The following is a 19603-nucleotide window of genomic DNA, read 5'->3' as shown; positions in this document are numbered from 1 at the left end:
GTGGCCAGGAGAGCGGGTCTACACTGTGGCCAGGAGAGCGGGTCTACACTGTGGCCAGGAGAGCGGGTCCACACTGTGGCCAGGAGAGCGGGTCTACACTGTGGCCAGGAGCGCGGGTCTACACTGTGGCCAGGAACGCGGGTCTACACTGTGGCCAGGAGAGCGGGTCCACACTGTGGCCAGGAGCGTGGGTCAACACTGTGGCCAGGAGCGCGGGTCTACACTGTGGCCAGGAACGCGGGTCTACACTGTGGCCAGGATCAATGGTCGTCTTAATATTCACTCCTCACCTAAGTTTCTGGCGATGCTTACAAATTGATTAAATAATTAATTAATAATTACCCTCTACAGTGTATCCAGTTGGCTAATAAGTCCTTCTAACGATTAATTAAGGCTATAGAGATAATGTAATAGCGTAGGACTAGCTAATATCGCCTCTAACGTGAGGCAACAGAAGGACTGTCGTTCCCTCAGGGGCACCTATTTTACAGCCATCATTATCAAGCTCCGGCAGCCAGACGCCATGGAGTCGCATACTAATCCAATTAATATACAAAAAGCATTCTATCGCCATCACTTTTTTTTCCCCCCTTGAGTGCTGGTCCAAACGAGTTAGGTTTAATATGCAGGGTTGTGGTGGCGTGGATGTGGTCGTCTGTGGTCGGTGTATGGTCGACCAGCAGCGACTGCCCGCCGCCCTCCACCACACCTTGATATATATTCATTGCTGATCCCTAAGTGGCTGCGCGGGACGCCATGAATTGATAAAGCGCTATTAAGCTTACCTGCTTTGTCTGCTGGCTGCTCCGGCCTCCGTCTATGTTTTAGTTCAGCGTCATTGTTGCAGGTTGCCATCCTCCTGCCCCCGTGTGTCTATTGTCCTTTAACAAAGATATAAAAGAGACGAAAAATGTATATATATATATATATATATATATATATATATATATATATATATATATATATATATACATATATATATATATATATATATATATATATATATACATATATATATATATATATATATATATATATATATATATATATATATATATATATATATATGTATATATATATATATATATATATATATATATATATATATATATATATATATATATATATATATACATATATTCCTCACATTATCTCCCTACCTTCTCATTCTTCATATTTCTCCTATATCAGTCTCATCTCTTGGTAACCCTCCTGTTCTCTCTCTATCTCGGTTTGCAAAACATGTTCAAGTAACATTGAATCAACATGTTGAGTGAACCTTATCGACACTCAGACAAGGGTATACTTTATTCTCCTATGTCATTTGCATGCACCAGTACTCTTCAGTGATGGTACCGAATTTTCAAGGAACACTGAGGGTAAATATAAAACAGTAAAAGTAAGATTAATAATTCTAACACGAATTTTCTCAATCTTTCGTACATTTCGTTTCACTGTTGGAGGTAAATCAAAAATCAATTCTCCAAAATTCATTTTTATTTCTAGTCTGACGCGACACGAGCGCGTTTCGTAAAACTTATTACATTTTCAAAGACTTTAGTTCACAAATACACAACTGAATAGAACTTACGCATCTCCGATTTTATATCTACATTTGAGTGAGGTGGAAGGGGTGATGTGGCATTAACACAAGACAGAACAAGATGCGGTATTAATAGGGTATTAATTTCATCAACACAAGACAGAACACGAAACAATGGATATTGAATAGAAGTGTTTGTAGAAAGCCTATTGGTCCATATTTCTTGATGCTTCTATATTGGAGCGGAGTCTTGAGGTGGGTAGAATATAGTTGTGCAATAATTGGCTGTTGATTGCTGGTGTTGACTTCTTGATGTGTAGTGCCTCGCAAACGTCAAGCCGCCTGCTATCGCTGTATCTATCGATGATTTCTGTGTTGTTTACTAGGATTTCTCTGGCGATGGTTTGGTTGTGGGAAGAGATTATATGTTCCTTAATGGAGCCCTGTTGCTTATGCATCATTAAACGCCTAGAAAGAGATGTTGTTGTCTTGCCTATATACTGGGTTTTTTGGAGCTTACAGTCCCCAAGAGGGCATTTGAAGGCATAGACGACGTTAGTCTCTTTTAAAGCGTTCTGTTTTGTGTCTGGAGAGTTTCTCATGAGTAGGCTGGCCGTTTTTCTGGTTTTATAGTAAATCGTCAGTTGTATCCTCTGATTTTTGTCTGTAGGGATAACGTTTCTATTAACAATATCTTTCAGGACCCTTTCCTCCTTTTTATGAGCTGTGGAAAAGAAGTTCCTGTAAAATAGTCTAATAGGGGGTATAGGTGTTGTGTTAGTTGTCTCTTCAGAGGTTTCATGGCTTTTCACTTTCCTTCTTATGATGTCTTCGACGAAACCATTGGAGAAGCCGTTATTGACTAGGACCTGCCTTACCCTACAGAGTTCTTCATCGACTTGCTTCCATTCTGAGCTGTGGCTGAGAGCACGGTCGACATATGCGTTAACAACACTCCTCTTGTACCTGTCTGGGCAGTCGCTGTTGGCATTTAGGCACATTCCTATGTTTGTTTCCTTAGTGTAGACTGCAGTGTGGAAACCTCCGCCCTTTTCCATGACTGTTACATCTAGAAAGGGCAGCTTCCCATCCTTTTCCATCTCGTAAGTGAAACGCAGCACGGAACTCTGCTCAAATGCCTCCTTCAGCTCCTGCAGATGTCTGACATCAGGTACCTGTGTAAAAATGTCGTCAACATACCTGCAGTATATGGCCGGTTTCAAGTTCATGTCGACTAAGACTTTTTGCTCGATGGTACCCATGTAGAAGTTTGCAAACAGGACACCTAGGGGAGAACCCATGGCGACCCCATCTACTTGCTTATACATGTGCCCATCCGGGCTCAAGAAGGGTGCCTCTTTAGTACAAGCTTGGAGTAGTTTCCTCAGAATATTTTCTGGTATGTCAAGACGTATGGAAATGTCAAGACGCACAAGCCTGGAAACCCACTTCGGCCAATCATTAGCCAGACACCCACACCCACGTACAGACTGGCGAAGCGACTCAACGGCCTGCTGACTCCTTATGTTCCTTGCGCCTTCAGCCTGAAGTCTCCAAAGGAATTTGTTGACTTACTGCGGGGCACACGGGCCACAGGGATAAGAGCCTCGTTGGACGTAGAATCGCTGTTTACCAACGTACCTGTGGACGAGACAATCGGAATGATAGCCGACAGAGTGTATCGTGATCCAGCCTGTACTCCTCTTGACATACTAGAAAATATTCTGAGGAAACTACTCCAAGCTTGTACTAAAGAGGCACCCTTCTTGAGCCCGGATGGGCACATGTATAAGCAAGTAGATGGGGTCGCCATGGGTTCTCCCCTAGGTGTCCTGTTTGCAAACTTCTACATGGGTACCATCGAGCAAAAAGTCTTAGTCGACATGAACTTGAAACCGGCCATATACTGCAGGTATGTTGACGACATTTTTACACAGGTACCTGATGTCAGACATCTGCAGGAGCTGAAGGAGGCATTTGAGCAGAGTTCCGTGCTGCGTTTCACTTACGAGATGGAAAAGGATGGGAAGCTGCCCTTTCTAGATGTAACAGTCATGGAAAAGGGCGGAGGTTTCCACACTGCAGTCTACACTAAGGAAACAAACATAGGAATGTGCCTAAATGCCAACAGCGACTGCCCAGACAGGTACAAGAGGAGTGTTGTTAACGCATATGTCGACCGTGCTCTCAGCCACAGCTCAGAATGGAAGCAAGTCGACGAAGAACTCTGTAGGGTAAGGCAGGTCCTAGTCAATAACGGCTTCTCCAATGGTTTCGTCGAAGACATCATAAGAAGGAAAGTGAAAAGCCATGCAACCTCTGAAGAGACAACTAACTATACCCCCTATTAGACTATTTTACAGGAACTTCTTTTCCACAGCTCATAAAACGGAGGAAAGGGTCCTGAAAGATATTGTTAATAGAAACGTTATCCCTACAGACAAAAATCAGAGGATACAACTGACGATTTACTATAAAACCAGAAAAACGGCCAGCCTACTCATGAGAAACTCTCCAGACACAAAACAGAACGCTTTAAAAGAGACTAACGTCGTCTATGCCTTCAAATGCCCTCTTGGGGACTGTAAGCTCCAAAAACCCCAGTATATAGGCAAGACAACAACATCTCTTTCTAGGCGTTTAACGATGCATAAGCAACAGGGCTCCATTAAGGAACATATAATCTCTTCCCACAACCAAACCATCGCCAGAGAAATCCTAGTAAACAACACAGAAATCATCGATAGATACAGCGATAGCAGGCGGCTTGACGTTTGCGAGGCACTACACATCAAGAAGTCAACACCAGCAATCAACAGCCAATTATTGCACAACTATATTCTACCCACCTCAAGACTCCGCTCCAATATAGAAGCATCAAGAAATATGGACCAATAGGCTTTCTACAAACACTTCTATTCAATATCCATTGTTTCGTGTTCTGTCTTGTGTTGATGAAATTAATACCCTATTAATACTCTTGTTCTGTCTTGTGTTGATGAAATTAATACCCTATTAATACCGCATCTTGTTCTGTCTTGTGTTAATGCCACATCACCCCTTCCACCTCACTCAAATGTAGATATAAAATCGGAGATGCGTAAGTTCTATTCAGTTGTGTATTTGTGAACTAAAGTCTTTGAAAATGTAATAAGTTTTACGAAACGCGCTCGTGTCGCGTCAGACTAGAAATAAAAATGAATTTTGGAGAATTGATTTTTGATTTACCTCCAACAGTGAAACGAAATGTACGAAAGATTGAGAAAATTCGTGTTAGAATTATTAATCTTACTTTTTCGGTCATATTTAATAATATATGTCTACAGGAAAGACTGCTATCAAAATATACTAATATATATATATATATATATATATATATATATATATATATATATATATATATATATATATATATATATATATATATATATATATATATATATATATATTGTTGAATATGACCGACAGGGTAAGATTAATGATTCTAACACGAATCTTCTCAATATTTCTTACGTTTGTCTTCACTGTCGAGGGTAATTGAAAAATTAACTCTCCAAAGTTCATTATCACATTTTATTTATAGTCTAACGCCTAGAAGCGTTTCTCAAGAGACTTTAAATTTTCAAAGACAAATTTGTACAAACTCTGTTTCATGCCTATATTCGTTTTTGGCTGAGGTGATATGACAAATGTTTTTGGGTGAGGTGAAAGAACACAAATGGGTAAAGAATTTTACATAGTCAGAACACGAATCAATGGGTACATTGCGTATTTTCTCTTCTTGCTTCTGTTTTGGTTTGGGGTCTTGACGTGGGTAGAAAGTAATTATGTGTTAATTAGCTGTTGATTGTTGGTATTGACTTTTTGATGTGTAGGGCCTGGCTGATGTTGAGTCTCCTGCTGTCACTGTATCTATCCATGATTTCTGTGTTGCTTGTTAAGATTTCTCTGGTGATGGTCTGGTTGTGTGAGGAAATTATAGGCTCCTTGATGGAGCCCTGTTGTTTGTGCATTGTTAATCGCCTAGAAAGAGACGATGCTGACTAGCTTGTATACTGAGATCTTTGGGGCTGACAGTCCCCAAGTGGCCATATGAAGGCATAGACGACGTTGGTTTCTTTCAAGGCGTTCCGTTTGGTGTCTGGAGAGTTCTTCATGAATAGGTTGGCCGTTTTCTACAAAAATTAGAAAATATTCTCTATAAGAAATATTAAGAAGATTCGTGTTAGAATCATTAATCTTACCCTATCGGTCATATTCAACAACATATGTTTTCAAGAAAGACTAATATATATATATATATATATATATATATATATATATATATATATATATATATATATATATATATATATATATATATATATATATATATATAAGATTAATAATTCTAACACGAATTTTCTCAATATTTCTTATGTTTCTTTTTACTGTCGATGGTAATTGAAAAATCAATTCTCCAAAATTCATTTTTATTTCTAGTCTGACGCGACGCTTGAACGCGTTTCGTAATAACTTATTACATTTTCAAAGACTTTAGTTTTGCACACACAACTGTAACCTGAAAACAGAGTCTTGCTATGCTAACGTTTTAAACAGTTTGTCTTATATACTCGCATTTGGGTGAGGTGATATGTTGCAACAGTTTTGGATGAGGTGAACAAACTTTCAACACAAGACAGAACACGGAGCAATGGGCATTAATTGGATAAATGAGAGGGAAGAATGGAAGTAACTGCAAAGGGCCTATTGGCCCATATATCCTCTTGATGCTTCTATATTGGTGCGGAGTCTTGAAGTGGGTAGAATATAGTTGTGCATTAATTGGCTGTTGATTGCTAGTGATGACTTCTTGATGTGTAGTGCCTCGCAGATGTCAAGCCGCCTGCTATCGCTGTATCTATCGATGATTTCCGTGTTTTTTGTTAAGACTTCTCTGGTGATGGTCTGGTTGTGGGAAGAGACTATATGTTCCTTATTGGAGCCCTGTTGCTTATGCATCGTTAATCGCCTGGAAAGAGATGTTGTTGTCTTGCCTATATACTGAGTTCTTTGAGGCTTACAGTCCCCAAGTGGGCATTTGAAGGCATAGACGACGTTGGTCTCTTTTAAGGCGTTCTGCTTTGCGTCTGGAGAATTTCTCATGAGTAGGTTGGCCGTTTTCTTGGTTTTATAGTAAATCGTCAATTGTACCTTCTGATTTTTGTCTATAGGGCTAACGTTCCTATTAACAATATCTTTCAGGACCCTTTCCTCCGTTTTATGAGGTGTGGAAAAGACAGTGGTAATGTTACCACACCACATTAGAGGGTAAAATCATGGACAAGATTTTTGTTGAACAAAACTCCATGTACAAATTGCTCAAAACTGGGGAGAGGGGATTACCATCGACTTGCCCCCCAAAATTCATTAAATTTAAAAAAAGGCATGAATTTTTCTGGCACATCCTGTGAGCGGAAGTTCATTGTGCACCCCATACTCATCCTGTGAGCGGAAGTTCATTGTGCACCCCATACTCATCCTGTGAGCGGAAGTTCATTGTGCACCCCATACTCATCCTATGAGCGGAAGTTCATTGTGCACCCCATACTCATCCTGTTAGCGGAAGTTCATTGTGCACCCCATGCTCATCCTGTGAGCGGTAGTATATTGTGCAGCCCATACTCATCCTGTGAGCGGTAGTTCATTGTGCACCCCATACTCATCCTGTGAGCGGTAGTTCATTGTGCACCCCATACTCATCCTGTGAGCGGAAGTTCATTGTACACCCCATACTCATCCTGTGAGCGGTAGTTCATTGTGCACCCCATACTCATCCTGTGAGCGGAAGTTCATTGTGCACCCCATACTCATCCTGTGAGCGGTAGTTTATTGTGCACCCCATACTCATCCTGTGAGCGGAAGTTCATTGTGCACCCCATACTCATCCTGTGAGCGGAAGTTCATTGTGCACCCCATACTCATCCTGTGAGCGGAAGTTCATTGTGCACCCCATACTCATCCTGTGAGCGGTAGTTTATTGTGCACCCCATACTCATCCTGTGAGCGGAAGTTTATTGTGCACCACATATTCATCCTGTATTATGCGGTAGCACAAATAAAGATTACATACTGTAATAAAAAAGACCTTAAATAGACCTCAGCAAAGATTTTACACAAAACAATTTCATTTAATTTTCACGCCTTGTATTGATAGCGTCAACTAGGTACAAAAAAGTTACAATATCTATACCTACATAAATTATTATACTAGTTATATGATTATAACATAAATCATCAACTAGGTACCCAAAAGTTACAATATCTAAACTTACATAAATAATTTTACATTAACGGTAGGTTGCTTAAAAATAAAATATTTATATATGAGGATATTATAAGATCGTAGAAGAGCTGCTGCTTATTAGTAGTCTTCACACTAAACAGTTTCTCATAATCTCATGTCAGTTATCTACTGGAAACGAAACACGGATACAGTGGAAGTATTTCAGATTTCATGCAGCGTGAGTTTAGATTTATCTCTAAAGGGCTCACTTTTTCTGACAGTGTCGCTGTAATGCTCCCGCGAGCGTCCCTGTCTTTGTCCACACACTTTACACACTACCGCTCCCTCCTCTCCTACTTTCTCTCAGTTTAAACACCACACTGGCCGCTTTCCACCCCTAGCGTGGTGTGAAGCTTCCAGCAGTGTGTGAAGCCTCCAGCGGTGTGTGAAGCCTCCAGCGGTGTGTGAAGATTCCAGCGGTGTGTGAAGACTCCAGCGGTGTGTGAAGACTCCAGCGTGGTGTGAAGACTCCAGCGTGGTGCGAAGCCTCCAGCGGTGTGTGAAGCTTCCAGCGGTGTGTGAAGACTCCAGCGGTGTGTGAAGACTCCAGCGTGGTGTGAAGACTCCAGCGGTGTGTAAAGCTTCCAGCGGTGTGTGAAGACTCCAGCGGTGTGTGAAGCTTCCAGCGGCGTGTGAAGACTCCAGCGTGGTGTGAAGACTCCAGCGTGGTGTGAAGACTCCAGCGTGGTGTGAAGACTCCAGCGTGGTGTGAAGACTCCAGCGTGGTGTGAAGACTCCAGCGTGGTGTGAAGACTCCAGCGTGGTGTGAAGACTCCAGCGTGGTGTGAAGCTTCCAGCGTTGTGTGAAGACTCCAGCGGTGTGTGAAGACTCCAGCGGTGTGTGAAGACTCCAGCGGTGTGTGAAGACTCCAGCGTGGTGTGAAGACTCCAGCGTGGTGTGAAGACTCCAGCGTTGTGTGAAGACTCCAGCGGTGTGTGAAGACTCCAGCGTTGTGTGAAGACTCCAGCGTTGTGTGAAAGCTCCAGCGGTGTGTGAAGACTCCAGCGTGGTGTGAAGACTCCAGCGGTGTGTGAAGACTCCAGCGTGGTGTGAAGACTCCAGCGGTGTGTGAAGACTCCAGCGTGGTGTGAAGACTCCAGCGTGGTGTGAAGACTCCAGCGTGGTGCGAAGACTCCAGCGGTGTGTGAAGACTCCAGCGTGGTGTGAAGACTCCAGCGGTGTGTGAAGACTCCAGCGTGGTGTGAAGACTCCAGCGGTGTGTGAAGACTCCAGCGTGGTGTGAAGACTCCAGCGGTGTGTGAAGACTCCAGCGTGGTGTGAAGACTCCAGCGTGGTGTGAAGACTCCAGCGGTGTGTGAAGACTCCAGCGTGGTGTGAAGACTCCAGCGTGGTGTGAAGACTCCAGCGTGGTGTGAAGACTCCAGCGTGGTGCGAAGACTCCAGCGGTGTGTGAAGACTCCAGCGTGGTGTGAAGACTCCAGCGGTGTGTGAAGACTCCAGCGTGGTGTGAAGACTCCAGCGTGGTGTGAAGACTCCAGCGTGGTGTGAAGACTCCAGCGTGGTGTGAAGCTTCCAGCGTTGTGTGAAGACTCCAGCGTGGTGTGAAGACTCCAGCGGTGTGTGAAGACTCCAGCGTGGTGTGAAGACTCCAGCGTGCTGTGAAGACTCCAGCGTGGTGTGAAGACTCCAGCGTGGTGCGAAGACTCCAGCGGTGTGTGAAGACTCCAGCGTGGTGTGAAGACTCCAGCGGTGTGTGAAGACTCCAGCGTGGTGTGAAGACTCCAGCGTGGTGTGAAGACTCCAGCGGTGTGTGAAGACTCCAGCGTGGTGTGAAGACTCCAGCGTGGTGTGAAGACTCCAGCGGTGTGTGAAGACTCCAGCGGTGTGTGAAGCCCCCAGCGTGGCATGAAGCGTTCAGCGTGGTGTGAAGCCTCCAGCGTGACGGGAAGCCTACAGGGTGGCGTGAAGCCTCTAGCGTGGAATGAAGCCCACAGCGTTGTGTGAAGCTTCCAGCGTTGCGTGTAGCCTCCAGCGTGGTGTGAACCCTCCAGTGTGGTGTGAAGCCTCCAGCGTGGATTGAAGCCTCTAGCATGGTGTGAAGCCTCCAGCGTGGTGTGAAGCCTCTAGCGTGGAATGAAGCCCACAGCGTTGCGTGAAGCCTCCAGCGTGGTGTGAAGCCCCCAGCGTGGCGTGAAGCCTCCAGTGTAGTGTGAAGCTTTTAGCGTGGTGTGAAGCCTCTAGCATGGTGTGAAGCCTCCAGCGTGGTGTCAAGCCTCCAGCAGTGTGTGAAGCCCCCAGCGTGGCGTGATGCCTCCAGTGTGGTGTGAAGCTTCTAGCGTGGTGTGAAGCCTCCAGCGTGGTGTGAAGCCTCCAGCGTGGAGTAAAGCCTTCAGCGTGGTGTGAAGCCTTCAGCGGTGGGTGAAGCCTCCAGCGTGGTGTGAAGTTTCCAGCGGTATGTGAAGCCTCTAACGTGGTTTGAAGCCTCCAGCGGTATGTGAAGCCTCCAACGTGGTGTGAAGCCTCCAGCGGTGTGTGAAGCCTCCAACGTGGTGTGAAGCCTCCAGCGGTATGTGAAACTTCTAAGGTGGAGTGAAGCCTCCAGCGGTGTGTGAAGCCTCTAAGGTGGTGTGAAGCCTTCAGCGGTGTGTGAAGCCTCTAAGGTGGTGTGAAGCCTCCAGCTGTGTGTGAAGCCTCTAAGGTGGTGTGAAGCCTTCAGCGGTGGGTGAAGCCTCCATCGTGGTGTGAAGCCTCTAAGGTGGTGTGAAGCCTTCAATGGTGTGTGAAGCCTCTAAGGTGGTGTGAAGCCTCCAGCGGTGTGTGAAGCCTCCAGCGGTGTGTGAAGCCTCTAAGGTGGTGTGAAGCCATCAGCGGTGGGTGAAGCCTCCAGCGTGGTGTGAAGCCTCTAAGGTGGTGTGAAGCCTCCAGCGGTGTGTGAAGCCTCCAGCGTGGTGTGAAGCCTCCAGCGTGGTGTGAAGCCTCCAGCGTGGTGTGAAGCCTCTAGCGTGGTGTGAAGCCTCCTGCGTGGAGTAAAGCCTCCAGCGTGGTGTGAAGCTTCCAGTGGTGTGTGAAGCCTCCAGAATAGAGTGAAGCGTCCAGCGGTGTATGAAGCCTCCAGCGGTGTGTGTGAAGCCTCTAGGATGGAGTGAAGCCTCCAGCGTGGAGTGAAACCTTCAGCGGTGTGTAAAGCCTCCAGCGTGGTGTGAAGCCTCCAGCGTGGTGTGAAGCCTCCAGCGTGGTGTGAAGCCTCCAGCCTGGTGTGAAGCCTCCAGCGTGGTGTGAAGCCTCCTGCGAGGAGTGAAGCCTCAAGCGAGGAGTGAAGCCTCCATCAGTGTGTGAAGCCTCCATCGTGGAGTGAAGCCTCCAGCGTGAAGTGAAGCCTACAGCGGTGTGTGAAGCCTCCAACGTGGTGTAAAGCCTCCAGCGGTGTGTGAAGCCTTCAGCGTCGTGTGAAGCCTCCAGCGTGGAGTGAAGCCTCCAGCGGTGTGCGTAGACTCCAGCGATGTGTGAAGCCTCCAGCGGTGTGAAGCTTCCAGCGATGTGTGAAGCCTCCAGCGGTGTGTGAAGCCTCTTGCGTGGAGTGAAGCCTCCAGCAGTGTGTGAAGCCTCTCTCGTAGAGTGAAGCCTCTAGCAGTGTGTGAAGCCTCCAGTGGTGTGTGAAACCTCCAGCGTGGTGTGAAGCCTCCAGCGTGGACTGAAGTCTCCAACGGTGTGTGAAGCCTCCAGCGTGGAGTGAAGCCTCCAGCAGTGTGTGAAGCCTTCAGCGTGGTATGAAGCCTCCAGCCCGGAGTGAAGTCTCCAGCAGTGTGTGAAGCCTTCAGCGTGGAGTGAAGCCTCTAGCAGTGTGTGAAGCCTCCAGCGGTGTGTGAAGCCTCATGCGGTGTGTGAAGCCTGCAGCGTGGAGTGAAGCCTCTAGCAGTGTGTGAAGCCTCCAGCGGTGTGTGAAGCCTCCAGCGTGGAGTGAAGCCTCTAGCAGTGTGTGAAGCCTCCAGCGGTGTGTGAAGCCTGCAGCGTGGAGTGAAGCCTCCAGCAGTGTGTGAAGTCTCCAGCGTGGAGTGAAGCCTTTAGCAGTGTGTGAAGCCTCCAGCGGTGTGTGAAACCTCCAGCGTGGTGTGAAGCCTCCAGCGTGGACTGAAGCCTCCAACGGTGTGTGAAGCCTCCAACGTGGAGTGAAGCCTCCTGCGGTGTGTGAAGTTTCCAGCGTGAAGTCTGCGGTGTGTGAAGCCTCCAGCGTGGAATGAAGCCTCCAGCGTGAAGTGAAGCCTCCAGCGGTGTGTGAAGCCTTCAGCGTGGAGTGAAGCCTCCTGCGATGTGTGAAGCCTCCAGCGTGAAGTGAAGCCTCCAGCGTGAAGTGAAGCCTCCAGCGGTGTGTGAAGCGTCCATCAAGATATATTATTCTGACCACTAATTGAACTTTTAAATATTTTATTCGTAAATGTTATATCAAACTTTTTAATTAGTCATAAAATAAATCAATTTTCATATGAAATGTTAAGACAGTGGAATCATCTGATATTCTAAAAACGTATTTCATAACTTAGCATTATTTTGTTGATATTAAGTATAAGTTCAGTATAATTATCGAGAATTCTTTATTTCGTACAAACAGATGTCCTTTGAGAGAGAAGATGCTTGTAAGCCGACTGGGAATGGAATGGACGTTGCTCATATAGATTGCTCTTCCTTCCATTGTTTTTGCTCTTCATGTGAAGAACATAAAGTCATAAATTATAATATATTGTTCATTCGACAGGCGTTTTAGCGTAAGAATACAAACATTTAGTTTGAAGTGGATGAGAAGGCACACCATTATCTAAATATAGCCCGAGTGTCAGGAAAGTTTGGACACGTGAACTAATAAGCTGATCGATCATGTAAGTGATAGGGTGCCCGAGGGGAGGATGAGGGGAGCGGTAAGAGGAGTGGGAGGTGTGTAGGGTCCCGGTGGAGGGGCTGGGGTAGGCTTAGGGTCCCCAGGAGAGGAGCTGGTGTGTGTGCACCCTGCCACAGGTGGCGCTCCCTAAAGCTGCTCTTACACAACGCACGCAATCTGTCGCTGATGCAAGTGTGATAATGTATACTGCAAACTTGGGTGTCTCTTGCGGGATTTAAAGTGTACGAGTCGACCAGTTAAGTGTCACGTTTATAAAGAAGCCCAGTACAGGTTCTGTTTCCTGCTGTAAATTGTGTAAACTGTTCTTGTAAGTGTTTAGTGAGCGTTTATTCTGTGACGAGCCTTGGCCAGCCATGAATTAGGGTAAATGAGACCTACCCAACTGGAGGACGAACATCGGATCCCGGTGTCATCATGTTCGTCTTCTTCACAGAAGTTGTCAATATCACAAATTTAAAACACGAAGAAAACGTGTCTCTGTATTGATTGTTCCGAAGGTCTGTAGATGCACTGTTTTGGCTGCTGATAAAACATTGTTGACAAAAACGATTTACTATCGTTTGATTAGATAGCTAACTAACAAATTGATGGTTATCGCGCATACCAGACTAGAAGGAGAATGTGGTGGCTAATGGTATGAGATGGTTGAAAGGTGCCAGAGTATAGGAGTATAAGCGTGGGGGTCGTCGAAGGCTTTGCATAAAAGATCATTAAGCCGGTGTGATGCAGTTTCAACATATGTTTCTTCCTGGAGTCGACTGAACTCTCCTTAGGAGCATGTGCTTGTCGTATGGTTTCTTTATTACAGGTATCTGTCTGAAATGAAATTATCTTTACAGTTTTACTAAGATACAATTGTGCAGTTTAACATCACCTGAAGACATTTTGTTTATCATTGGTGAGTACTGAAGCAGATGACTCCTGAACCATTAGGGTTCCAATGCAACACGACCGCCTAAGAGGTTTACAACCTTGTCCGCAATTACTGATGAGTGAACAGGGGCGAACAGTTAACAATAGGGGTAGAACAAGAACTCGGCAATGTGATGTTATAGTGGTCAGAATACGCCTGGGATATAGACGTATCTGCCAGCTTTCTCAAAACCCAAATGTCGAGTACACAATGTGTCAACTTTGTGAACGAGAAAACATGCACTCACTTGAACATTATATTGTAGAATGTCCCATATTGACTGACTTTCGCCCTCCTGGGCTAAGGTATGCTGAACTCTGTAATTACTGTATGAGTACTGGAACACTTGATGATATATTAGACTTGTATCCAAGATTGACCATGTAATATATCAACCATACAATGTATATATATGATGTAATTATATAACCTGAGCTTGTAAAAGCACCTTCATGACCTTCAGTGATTAAGTGCTTAATTGCACACTAGTTTCTTTATCAGCTACCTCACCCTGTCAGAGTAAATGAGACAAATGTATGTGAATGCATGTGTGTGTGTATATATGTATGTATATGTGTGTGTGTGTATGTATATGTATGGGTATAAAGTATATATGGAAGCTGATCAGAATTACATTTCACCTTTGTGAATGTACATTAATGACACTATGTAAAAGACACATCAAACACTTTATGTAGGGCATACGTAAATCTGTGTATCTATGTATTTACGTATGTAGGTTAGCTTAGCATTTTAAAAGCACCGAATCACCTTCTGTGGTTGAGTGTTCAATAAACCCTTGAACTATATGTTTAACACATCTCTAACCCTGTCCATGGAGGACAGAAGAAAATGTATATATTCTGGTTAGCATTGTAAATGTGTGGCCACGTCTGTGGTAGAAAATAATAATAATAATAATAAAAAAATAGGGGCCACGTCTCACCAGACATCTCCCGCCAGCCTGGAGACTGTTATTTATCTATTCAAGATGTATACTAAATGTACTAAGTTGCTACGGAAGTGGGTCAAAGTGTGTTGCTTCTCACACGCATCCCATGTGAGCGTGTAGCTTCTCACACGCCTCCCATGTGAGCGTGTTGCTTCTCCCACGCCTCCCATGTGAGCGTGTTGCTTCTCCCACGCCTCCCATGTTAGCGTGTAGCTTCTCACACGCCTCCCATGTGAGCGTGTAGCTTCTCACACGCCTCCCATGTTAGCGTGTAGCTTCTCACACGCCTCCCATGTGAGCGTGTAGCTTCTCACACGCCTCCCATGTGAGCGTGTAGCTTCTCCCACGCCTCCCATGTGAGCGTGTTGCTTCTCACACGCCTCCCAAGTGAGCGTGTTGCTTCTCCCATGTGAGCGTGTTGCTTCTCACACGCCTCCCATGTGAGCGTGTAGCTTCTCCCATGTGAGCGTGTAGCTTCTCCCATGCCTCCAATGTGAGCGTGTTGCTTCTCCCATGCCTCCCATGTGAGCGTGTTGCTTCTCCCATGCCTCCCATGTTAGCGTGTAGCTTCTCACACGCCTCCCATGTGAGCGTGTAGCTTCTCACACGCCTCCCATGTGAGCGTGTTGCTTCTCACATGCCTCCCATGTGAGCGTGTTGCTTCTCCCATGCCTCCCATGTGAGCGTGTTGCTTCTCACACGCCTCCCATGTGAGCGTGTTGCTTCTCACACGCCTCCCATGTGAGCGTGTTGCTTCTCACACGCCTCCCATGTGAGCGTGTTGCTTCTCACACGCCTCCCATGTGAGCGTGTTGCTTCTCACACGCCTCCCATGTGAGCGTGTTGCTTCTCACACGCCTCCCATGTGAGCGTGTTGCTTCTCACACGCCTCCCATGTGAGCGTGTAGCTTCTCACACGCCTCCCATGTGAGCGTGTTGCTTCTCACACGCCTCCCATGTGAGCGTGTAGCTTCTCACACGCCTCCCATGTGAGCGTGTTGCTTCTCACACGCCTCCCATGTGAGCGTGTTGCTTCTCACACGCCTCCCATGTGAGCGTGTTGCTTCTCACACGCCTCTCATGTGAGCGTGTTGCTTCTCACACGCCTCCCATGTGAGCGTGTTGCTTCTCACACGCCTCCCATGTGAGCGTGTTGCTTCTCACACGCCTCCCATGTGAGCGTGTAGCTTCTCACACGCCTCCCATGTGAGCGTGTTGCTTCTCACACGCCTCCCATGTGAGCGTGTTGCTTCTCACACGCCTCCCATGTGAGCGTGTTGCTTCTCCCATGCCTCCCATGTGAGCGTGTTGCTTCTCCCATGCCTCCCATGTGAGCGTGTTGCTTCTCCCATGCCTCCCATGTGAGCAGGAACATACACAAGACCGAGACAGGAAGGATATAATGTCATTGAGGCAAAATAATGGAAGTGTTAACAAAGCGACTCTTATACACCTTAGCTATTCCACCTTGATGACAATAACACCTTCACAGGTTTGCTTAATATGTTATTGGTAAGTTGATCAAATTCTTCAAACAGAATAAAAGTTCTCTCAATATCCAGTCTTGGAAGGAATCATGTCCATTTAAACTTCTTTCAAGTGTTGTAATAAGAAAATTATCGTGCTCTTGTTGTTATTGTTATTGTTATGAGTCGTGAGGCTCCAGGCTGGCAGGTTGTGGTGTTTCACTGTGACACCACGAGTTATGGTGAAGGTATGGTGTGAGTCCCCTTGTATGGTGTGACTCTCCCTTGTATGGTGTGACTCTCCCGTGTATGGTGTGACTCTCTCGTGTATGGTGTGACTCTCCCTTGTATGGTGTGACTCTCCCTTGTATGGTGTGACTCTCCCGTGTATGGTGTGACTCTCCCGTGTATGGTGTGACTCTCCCGTGTATGGCGTGACTCTCCCTTGTATGGTGTGACTCTCCCGTGTATGGTGTGACTCTCTCGTGTATGGTGTGACTTTCCCTTGTATGGTGTGACTCTCCCTTGTATGATGTGACTCTCCCGTGTATGGTGTGACTCTCCCGTGTATGGTGTGACTCTCCCGTGTATGGTGTGACTCTCCCGTGTATGGTGTGACTCTCCCTTGTATTGTGTGACTCTCCAGTGTATGGTGTGACTCTCCCGTGTATGGTGTGACTCTCCCTTGTATGGTGTGACTCACCCTTGTATGGTGTGATTCACCCTTGTATGGTGTGACTCACCCTTGTATGGTGTGACTCACCCTTGTATGATGTGACTCTCCCGTGTATGGTGTGACTCTACCTTGTATGGTGTGACTCTCCCGTGTATAGTGTGACTCTCCCGTGTATGGTGTGACTCTCCCGTGTATGGTGTGACTCACCCTTGTATGGTGTGACTCTCCCTTGTATGATGTGACTCACCCTTGTATGGTGTGACTCACCCTTGTATGATGTGACTCACCCATGTATGGTGTGACTCACCCTTGTATGGTGTGATTCACCCTTGTATGGTGTGACTCACCCTTGCATGATGTGACTCTCCCTTGTATGGTGTGACTCTCCCGTGTATGGTGTGACTCTCCCTTGTATGGTGTGACTCTCCCTTGTATGGTGTGACTCTCCCTTGTATGGTGTGACTCTCCCTTGTATGGTGTGACTCTCCCTTGTATGGTGTGACTCTCCCTTGTATGGTGTGACTCTCCCGTGTATGGTGTGACTCTCCTTTGTAAGGTGTGACTCTCCCTTGTATGGTGTGACTCTCCCGTGTATGGTGTGACTCTCCCTTGTATGGTGTGACTCTCCCTTGTATGGTGTGACTCTCCCGTGTATGGTGTGACTCTCCCGTGTATGGTGTGACTCTCCCTTGTATGGTGTGACTCTCCCGTGTATGGTGTGACTCTCCCGTGTATGGTGTGACTCCCGAGTATGGTGTACTCGCCTAGTTGTGCTTGCGGGGGTTGAGCTCTGGCTCTTTGGTTCCGCCTCTCAACCGTCAATCAACAGGTGTACAGGTTCCTGAGCCTATTGGGCTCTATCATATGTACACTTGAAACAGTGTATGGAGTCAGCCTCCACCACATCGCTGCCTAATGCATTCCATTTGTCAACCACTCTGGCACTAAAAAAGTTCTTTCTAATATCTCTGTGGCTCATTTGGGCACTCAGTTTGCACCTGTGTCCCCTTGTGCGTGTGCCCCTTGTGTTAAATAGCCTGTCTTTATCAACCCTATCAATTCCCTTGAGAATCTTGAATGTGGTGATCATGTCCCCCTAACTCTTCTGTCTTCCAGCGAAGTGATGTTTAATTCTCGTAGTCTCTCCTCGTAGCTCATACCTCTCAGCTTGGGTACTAGTCTGGTGGCAAACCTTTGAACCTTTTCCAGTTTAGTCTTATCCTTGACTAGATATGGACTCCATGCTGGGGCTGCATACTCCAGGATTGGCCTGACATATGTGATATACAAAGTTCTGAATGATTCTTTACACAAGTTTCTGAATGCCGTTCGTATGTTAGCTAGCCTGGCATATGCCGCTGATGTTATCCTCTTGATATGGGCTGCAGGAGACAGGTCTGGCGTGATATCAACCCCCAAGTTTTTTCTTTTTCTGACTCCTCAAGAATTTCCTCTCCCAGATGATACCTTGTATCTGGCCTCCTGCTCCCTACACCTATCTTCATTACATTACATTTGGTTGGGTTAAACTCTAACAACTATTTGTTCGACCATTCCTTCAGCTTGTCTAGTTCTTCTTGAAGCCTCAAACAGTCCTCTTCTGTCTTAATCCTTCCTATAATTTTGACATCGTCCGCAAACATTGAGAGAAATGAATCTATACCCTCCGAGAGATCATTTACATATATCAGAAACAAGATAGGACCGAGTACAGAGCCCTGTGGGACTCCACTGGTGACTTCACGCCAATCGGAGGTCTTTTCCCTCACCGTAACTCTCTGCTTCCTATTGCTTAGGTACTCCCTTATCCACTGGAGCACCTTACCAGCTACACCTGCCTGTCTCTCCAGCTTATGTACCAGCCTCTTATGCGGTACTGTGTCAAAGCTTTCCGACAATCCAAGAAAATGCAGTCCGCCCAGCCCAGTGTATGTGTGCGTGTGTACTCACCTATTTGTACTCACCTATTTGTGCTTGCAGGATCGAGCATTGACTCTTGGATCCCGCCTTTCCAGCTATCGGTTGTTTACAGCAATGACTCCTGTCCCATTTCCCTATCATACCTAGTTTTAAAAGTATGAATAGTATTTGCTTCCACAACCTTTTCCCCAAGTGCATTCCATTTTTCCACTACTCTCACGCTAAAAGAAAACTTCCTAACATCTCTGTGACTCATCTGCGTTTCCAGTTTCCACCCATGTCGCCTCGTTCTGTTATTATTACGTGTGAACATTTCATCTATTTCCACTTTGTCAATTCCCCTGAGTATTTTATATGTCCCTATCATATCTCCTCTCTCCCTTCTTTTCTCTAGTGTCGTAAGGTTCAGTTCCTTCAGACGCTCTTCATATCCCATCCCTCGTAACTCTGGGACAAGCCTCGTCGCAAACCTCTGAACCTTCTCCAGTTTCTTTATGTGTTTCTTCAGGTGGGGGCTCCATGATGGCGCGGCATACTCTAGGACGGGTCTCACGTAGGCAGTGTAAAGCGCCCTAAAAGCCTCCTCATTTAGGTTTCTGAATGAAGTTCTAATTTTCGCCAGTGTAGAGTACGCTGCTGTCGTTATCCTATTTATATGTGCCTCAGGAGTTAGATTAGGTGTCACATCCACTCCCAGGTCTCTTTCTCGAATCGTTACAGGTAGGCTGTTCCCCTTCATTGTGTACTGTCCCTTTGGTCTCCTATCACCTGATCCCATTTCCATAACTTTACATTTACTGCTTTAAATTCCAGTAGCCATTTCCCTGACCATCTCTGCAATCTGTTTAAGTCCTCTTGGAGGATCCTACAATCCTCGTCTGTCAAAACTCTTCTCATTAATTTTGCGTCATCCGCAAACATTGACATGTATGATTCCACTCCTGTAAACATATCA

The sequence above is a fragment of the Procambarus clarkii genome, chromosome 43, assembly GCF_040958095.1.
Source record: "Procambarus clarkii isolate CNS0578487 chromosome 43, FALCON_Pclarkii_2.0, whole genome shotgun sequence".
Lineage (NCBI taxonomy): Eukaryota > Metazoa > Arthropoda > Malacostraca > Decapoda > Cambaridae > Procambarus > Procambarus clarkii.
This window is presented reverse-complemented; position numbering follows the sequence as displayed.